Here is a 7,788-nt window from a genome sequence, read left to right on the forward strand (position 1 = left end):
TGAAGTACATAATGTTTTCCATTCCTGAAAGGACAAAGAGATCTACATTGTCAAAGTTTATTTTTAAGCTCATATGCTTGCTAAGTGCAGTGGCGAGCAGGCTTTCCGTGCCTGTAGTACCATAGCTGGAACCTATTAATGCAAACAGATGAATCGCTGGCTTGGTTCCACATGGGCTTTTACTTCTTTTTTTTTTTTTTTTTTTAAAAACCTTATCTAAATTGTGCTGATTATAATTTCTTAAATCAAGAATGCTATCACTTTTCTGAGCTTGCTTGTTTGACTTTGATCAGTACAGAAGCAATGCAAGCCAGGCAAATAAGAGGAAGGTTTCCAATAGCTTTTGCAGAGATAAGAAAGTTAGTAATTAGAGGCAGCTCCTGTTTCTGGAGTAAGTTTGAGGGGCATTTGGAGACAATAAAAATGACAACAAATTTTAAATAAAGAAACCAAAGATAAGGAATGAAAGGCAGAGTGAGAGAGAGGAGAGAAGAGGAGAGGTCAAGAGAGAGAGCTAGCCAAAGCCAGACTGAGAGAGAGAGAGACGGGGGTGCTTTGACCATTAACAATAATTCTTCACATATTTTCTTATTGTTGGGAAAGCAAATTGCTCTGGTTTGTATAACCCCCTACCAGTCTGCTCAACCCACCAAAATTAGCCCACATGTCATCTAATACCAGACTAAGACTTGTGGAAACACATTACTGCACTATTAGAGCCATAACAAAATACAGCTGAGCAGTGAGCTTAAGGCGGTAGGGTGACCCTGGGGTAATACAACCCGTGTTATGGAATTTCTAGCCCAAATTTTAAACATCTGGTTTTGATATGATAATAAATGTGATAATGTACATTAAATACCAGTATTCAGGTAACCTAATCTTTCCATCTGACTAAAACAATGCACGCTTTTCAAATCATGTGGGAGTGAGAGAAATTGGACAGACACATATTTATACCTGCATAAAGCAAAATAACCCTCGCCAGGCACAAACTTACGTGTATACATAAGTGGCAAGAGCACATAAGCTGACTTCATTCAGAAATGAGTGAGTTTTCACTGAATCCCCGTGCTCTCTTTTCTGGACGCCTCTTTGCACAGTTGCACTAACTGGTAGGAGAGTTGGCTGAGAGAGAGGGGAATGGAAAGAGACGTGAAAAATAATAATGCTCATTGGACCAGACAGAGACCTGAACCCCTGACCTTCGCTTCATTAGTACCATCTCATCCTACAATCCGATGAAGTACCCAGTCACTGGCAACTTGAAAAATAAACTAATCAGATTATCCTTATCCTGTTTTAACTTTGTGGGAAAGAATTTCTGCATTTCAAATCCAAATATGACCATATTACTAGATGTCATGTAATTCAGAGCTGTAAATGGTTTTAGAGTCTAGAAGTTAAGATTTCTTTAAATTAGCATCTTAGAATTAGGCCAGTGGATGAAAAAGCCCTAACTCATAAACATTTGCTGACCTTATGTATTTGCAAATGAGAAGGCTGATGAAGTGACCCAAGGATGGAGAAGGTGAAAGCTACTGGGGTGAAAGTCATGTTGGGAATGACGAAAGGTTGGTTAATGTGGGATTGAGAGATAAGGAAGTGGTTAATGAAGGTTGATGGTTTGTTTCCTCCTGATGCACAAAGTTCCATGATTCAGGTGAATGGTATTTGAAGGAGTTGGCATAAAATAAAAACCTCAAATGCTCTTTCTTGGTTTGAGCCAAACACAAACCTTTTCAAAGGCGTGAAAACATGCAGCCACACTGGTATGGTTTTCCTTTGCTGGGTTACCCTTCTGCCTGGTGCTGGCCAGCACCACACAGAAGTCTTGCGACATGAGCCATTTCCATGGAATTTTAAATTCTGCCAAAAAAAAAAAGAGGGATTGGAAATATCATGAGAATCGTTATTCTTAGGAGATTTCCATCCCAGATTCCTAACTTGTATGGCTCCGATAAGCATCTACAAGGCACTGCCAACCTTCTGAGGTCCCTGATGCATTTATTTTCAATAACATTTCTGCATAGAGACCTCAAAGTAACAGTGAATGCAATGGTTTGTTTTGAAATATTTTCTGTGTGCCAGCCCATGATCCCCCTACCCATGTGGAAATGGGTTTGGAACGCCATGTGCAACACAAACATTGGTTTTGAATGTCCTCAGAACATGTTCAATTTTTAGATGAGACATGTTCACATTCTCCCAAATGAAAACAACCTACCCCAAAGGAACCCTTCAATTAAATTATTTTACTTCTGAGAACTTCAAAATATTATAAGAATATTTTCCTGGCATACTGTTACATGTATAGCTGCCCAAGGTCTTCCTATAGGTTCGTTTCCATGAGAAGACTATGTGGTAAGTACAACCAACATCTCTCTAACTGGGACACTGTATCAGTTAGTCATTGCTATGTAACACACCTACTCCAAAACTCAATGGCTTAAAATAATAGACATACATTATTGTTGACTGTTTTACAGGTCAGCATAATAATTCTGGTCATATCTGGGCAATAGCTGCATGTCAAGTAGGTGACTCTGTGATCTTTATTATGTTTGGGAAGTTAGCTCTCTGCAAGCTGATATAGAATAGACTCATATAACTCAATAGCTGGGAAAACTGAACTCTTGTGTCTTCACTTGTACCTGTTTTTCATAACCCTTCAATAAGTGAGCTCAGGAACTCTCTGGCCAGCTTAAATATGTTTTCAAGGGAATTAAAGCAAGAGAGGAAGTATAAATGTAGAAGTGCACTTTAACACCTCTATTTGGGTCAACTTGCTGAGCCTAGAGTCAATGGGCGTTTTTGGAAGCGGCAGAGATTCAGTACCAAAAGATGTGGATACACAGAGGCATGGAAAGTTGGGGCCATTCATATACTCTCTCTACCACAGGCATACGGAAAATAAGAAGTCAGTCATAGTCAGTCACTTGGATGAATCCACAACAATTTCAGCTTTCTAGGTGCCTCAGAAGTAAAGGCTCTGCTTCCCCATGCAGGAACCTCAGGAGATGTGGGTTCGATCCTTGGATCCGCAAGATCCACTACAGGAGGAAATGGCAACCCACTCCAGTATTCTTGCCAGGACAATCCCACAGACTGCAGTCTACAGGGCTGCAAAGTGTTGGACACGCCCGAGTGACTGAACACACACACAACGTTGGGATGCCTCAACCTGTGAGATTAGAATCAGCTTTCAGCACCGAGAGAGGAGGAAAGCCAAATCCCAAATTGAGGTGGGTGGAAAGTGCCCTAAGAATGCACAGGCAACACACCAAAACGGCACCTGTGAGAGAGACGAAGTTGGAGGGACAGCCGGAGATGGCATGAGGAACGCGTGAGAGCCAAAGGGAGCCACTAACCAAGATGAACCAAGCTAGCAAGCACTAACAGTTACAAAGACGAACACTCGGGGGAAATCTCACCAGGTTAATATTCTTCAAGGTGGTTCTTTGAGGAGGAGCACAGTTACAGATGTAATCATCTACAGGAGACAGGGAAGTTTATTCAATAGAATAGTCATGAAAATGAGGTAACAGAAGAGCACCCGTGTCAAGGGCACACTTGCTACTCTTACCTCCAGCCAATATCAGCTGTGAATGATTGAGCACTTAGTATGGACAGACACTAAAACTTTATAATGATTTTTCCTAATTTTGAAAATACTTTGAAGAACATCAGTAGGCATGATTTGCCCATAGGCCATAAAGGTGAAACTCCAGATATAGAGGTTTCATTTCTATGGAGCAATCTCTAACAGACATTCCAAATATATATATCAACACTAACAAATTATAAGTGATTTGCCGACAGACTATAAATAATGTAAAAGTTGTTAGATCTTCCTAGAGTATCAAACACATAGTTAAGAGGTTCCTAGAGATATTTTTGGCTTTCCCTGGTGGCTCAGTGGTAAAGAATCCACTTGCAATGCAGGAGACGCAGGTTCAATCCCTGGGTCAGGAAGATCCCCTGGAGAAGGAAATGGCAACCCACTCCAGTGTTCTTGTCTGGGAAATCCCATGGTCAGAGGAACATGGCAGGCTACATTCTGTGGGGTCGCAAGACTTAGATACGATTTAGCAACAAAACCACCAACCACCACAAAGATATTTTTATCTCCTGAAAGCTTTTGCATTTTAAAAGTTTGCATTTTTGTGTTCTTTATCTAGAATTCTAATGGGCACTTCTAGAATCCCACTCCAAAGTTAATTGCCCCTTATTTTTTTTTATGTTCAAATCCATTTTATTAAAATTATTTGGCAATTCTGGCAGCGGTACAAAGTTTGACCACTGGACACAAAATAGACATGAGTCTCTAATTTTGGTTTGTTGTGGGTTTGGGTACATGTACTTTTCTAAATCTTCTGCCCTTCATTTCATTACCAAATGGCAATGTGCCTTAAGTTCCCCTATCTACAATACTCTATTATTTATAGAACAGGTATTTGTAAAATAATATTGGAAAACTAAAATGCACAGATGTAAAAAACTCTCTTCAAATATTAAGAACATATAAAGCATATTGAAGACATCTACGTTTAGTCCTTCAAGTAACTAGACAAGTGGTTTGATGTCTTGTATTACATTTATTTATTGCTAATTACAATTCAGAGACTAAAGCATTTCCAAAAATTATGAAACCCTTCATCGACATTCACAGTATGGTTCCAGTGGGTTTTGAGAGTAAAACCCAGTGGCGCACCTGATTTGGTATTTTAAAATCACAAGCTTTTTTTTTTATCTTTAGTGGGATTTTTTTCTTCTATAATAGCTCAGGGCACTATTTGCTTACTTAATGCCTTATAATTAACATCTGCTTTACAGTATTAATGATCTAAGCATTGGCCTTGTAAAGTATATTACTGGAGAGCAAATGGTGGGAGACCTTTTCCAAGGCAAAAGTTTCATGGAACTTAGAGTAAAATCTCTGAGGGTTTGATACTCCTTAGTCATTCTCCAGTGGTCCTTAAGTTGTGAGTGGAGTCCTGATTCCAGAGTTGCTATGGAATGTCATGGTGACTGTTTTTACATGCTGTTCTTTGAGCAAAGGCATAGTAGGTATCAAACGGCGAACTGTTCAAGTGAAGGCTCGGGGCAGGTTCTGTATGGCTGATACTCTGTACTGGATGTAAGCCAATGGAATCATTGATGTAGGCACACTGGTTTTCCCTCAAGATTCGTTCAAACTTCTTGATTTGAAGTTTGCAGAATAATGTCTCTTTTAGATTTCCCTGCAGCATGTTCAGAAAGCAGAGGGAGTCGGTGCGATCCTGGATACTGCTGCCATCTCTTTCACCCATAGCATCCTGAGATTAAATTTTCCATTTCCTTGATTCTCCAGGTTTCAGGTACACTTGTACTGGTCGCACTTGGCATACACTGCCCCCTCAGCGGGGTTTGCTCTCATAGGCTTCCGAGAATGCCTGCATGTCCTCCACACTGACCTGCTCTCCTGCGAAGAGCTGGCGAGGGAGGCCGATCAGATTGGCCAGGGCAGGGCGTGTGGCTTTAGCACCTCAGTCTGCCGGCTCCATCCCTTGCCAAACTGTCTCGCTGCTGGGCTGCAATGGAGGAGCTGAGCGAGCTGGGGAGGGGGCAGGGAGGCAATGTCCCTAGCTGCTAGCTAGTCAGTTACACACAGACACAAAAGCCCTAGACGCACGAGGGCCACAGTGTAAAGAAACCTCGCCAAGACACCCACTGTGGTAGATCTGGGTATGCACTGCTCACACGTATAGGGACCACACCTGCCCCTTAGGTATTTTTAAAGTCAACTTGCTCATGACACTTTACTACATAATGACTTCCTGTTCGTAAGAGTATTGCTCTAATACTTTTATTCTGAACCCTCATCTTGTTGATTTCTAGAACGCATGTTTTCCTATATAGATCTCTTCCCACAGTACCTAGAAAATACATATAAATTAAGCACTTATAATTCTCGGCCTTGTTTATCTGAAAGATTGTTACTCACACTGCCATTTTCTGAATTTGAAGCTTATTGATTCAACTTCTCCACTTGTATTGTTGGCTTCCTACCTCTTTTTGTTTATTCTACAGGCTGCCTAGAGGGAAGCTGTTTAAAATCCAAAGATCTATTTCTTCTGCTCTGGGGAGACAGCCCTTACTAGGCATCCAATTCTTGGCATTGTTTGGAAGACTATCCTGTCTATTTCCAGACAAATTTTTACTGTGCAAGTGGTTAATCCAAGGGATGAAAGAGAGGATGACAGGTAAAGATGGTTTTCTTTAGCTTCCTAAACCAAATCTCCCAATAAATCTTCATTACTCTGTTTTCAGACTTTTCACTTGGATCTCAGAAAATATAAACACCCATTCCAAAGCTTGGCATATTTTCACATTGTATTCTGTACAAGCTTATACATACTTCCTTCTCTTTCTTTAGTGCAGAGATTTGAGGATGCATTATATACTATGTTGGTACTACTGCTGCATCTGAGATTGACTAGCTGATATTGTATTATCATATTTTATCCTCCTATCTATATTCGCTTGATGTCACCTGACTCCCAGGCCCTCGGCAACTTCCTCCATCCAGTTTCTGACCTTGAGAGCTACTTGTGGGTCTGATGTGTGATTTTGTGCCTGAGGCTAAACAAGCGAAAATATATGGAGCCCCTGGTCCCTTTCGTCGCTTCCAGAAGCACACATTGCGTAGAGTGTGATGGCTTCCCCAAAACTGCTGAAGGGACCAGGTGATAGAACTTTCTAAGTGTGTGTGAATCAACTCTCACGAGTCCATCTGTGACCAGCAAGAAACAAAAGACGAAAGAGAGCAGGTAGATAAATGTCATCTCGCTTCTTCCCTGAGATGGGCTGTTAGAGATACAAGGTTCCGCCGTGCCATCTGGGTGAGCAGTACCACACACGGCCAAGCAGGTGCATAGCTGATGGCCTGGCCACGTCTCATTGTGGCTCTTTGTGAAGCAGTGCTCAGTATGCTAACATGTCAGCTTGAATGTGCTTCTCATTGTTCGCTGCCACACTTGCCCTTTTCTTCACTCTAGTTAACTTGGAATTCTTTTTTTTTTTTAACTTATTTATTCATTTATTTTGGGCGGCATCGGGTCTTAGCTTAGGTGCACGAGCTCCAGAACATACGGACTCTGAAGACAGTGGAATTCAGGCTGTTTACTGGGGGCGTGCGAGCTCAATACTTGTGGTGCATGGGTTCAGAGGCCTCAAGGCATGTGAGACTCTCAGTTCCCTGACCAGGACTCGAACCTGCATCCCTTGCACTGGAAGGCAGATTCTTAATCACTGAACCACCAAGGAAGTCCTTACCCTGGAGTTCTCTTTCCAAAAAAGCATTAGCACCACAGCCTTTTGTTACGTTCAGTTTTCAAGAGAATCCAGGGGAAGACATCTGTGCATGTATATATGTGCATAATTTTATATATACCTATATATACTATATATATATATAATTATACAAACACAGTTTGATATATATATATATATGTAGATATATATATGAAAAATTAAAACCTATGATAATTTACTTCCTTTTACTATTCCATATAAAGTTCCATACCACATAAAACCCCTAAGTACTCTATGGTGACATTATGACATAAGATATTTAAGTCATAAAAAATTTATAAACCCTAGAATTTTTGTTTGCTCTTTATGGTTTTGTTTTGTTCTTTGCTAGTGGAAAAAAAAAAGCTTTACACAAAATAATAAATATGAACTTTGTAAAATAGCAGCTATAAATTTTGGAAAATGATCATTAAGAACACTAATCCTTTAGGA

At 40.5% G+C, this 7,788-nt stretch overlaps 1 pseudogene; it reads right to left on the minus strand.

The window, feature by feature from the left end:
* Window positions 1-4,957: 4,957 nt before the first annotated feature.
* Window positions 4,958-6,827, minus strand: LOC133068890 (cysteine dioxygenase type 1-like; annotated as a pseudogene).
* Between the last annotated feature and the right edge of the window lie 961 nt (window positions 6,828-7,788).

Source organism: Dama dama, chromosome 14, assembly GCF_033118175.1.
Source record: "Dama dama isolate Ldn47 chromosome 14, ASM3311817v1, whole genome shotgun sequence".
NCBI classification, from domain to species: domain Eukaryota; kingdom Metazoa; phylum Chordata; class Mammalia; order Artiodactyla; family Cervidae; genus Dama; species Dama dama.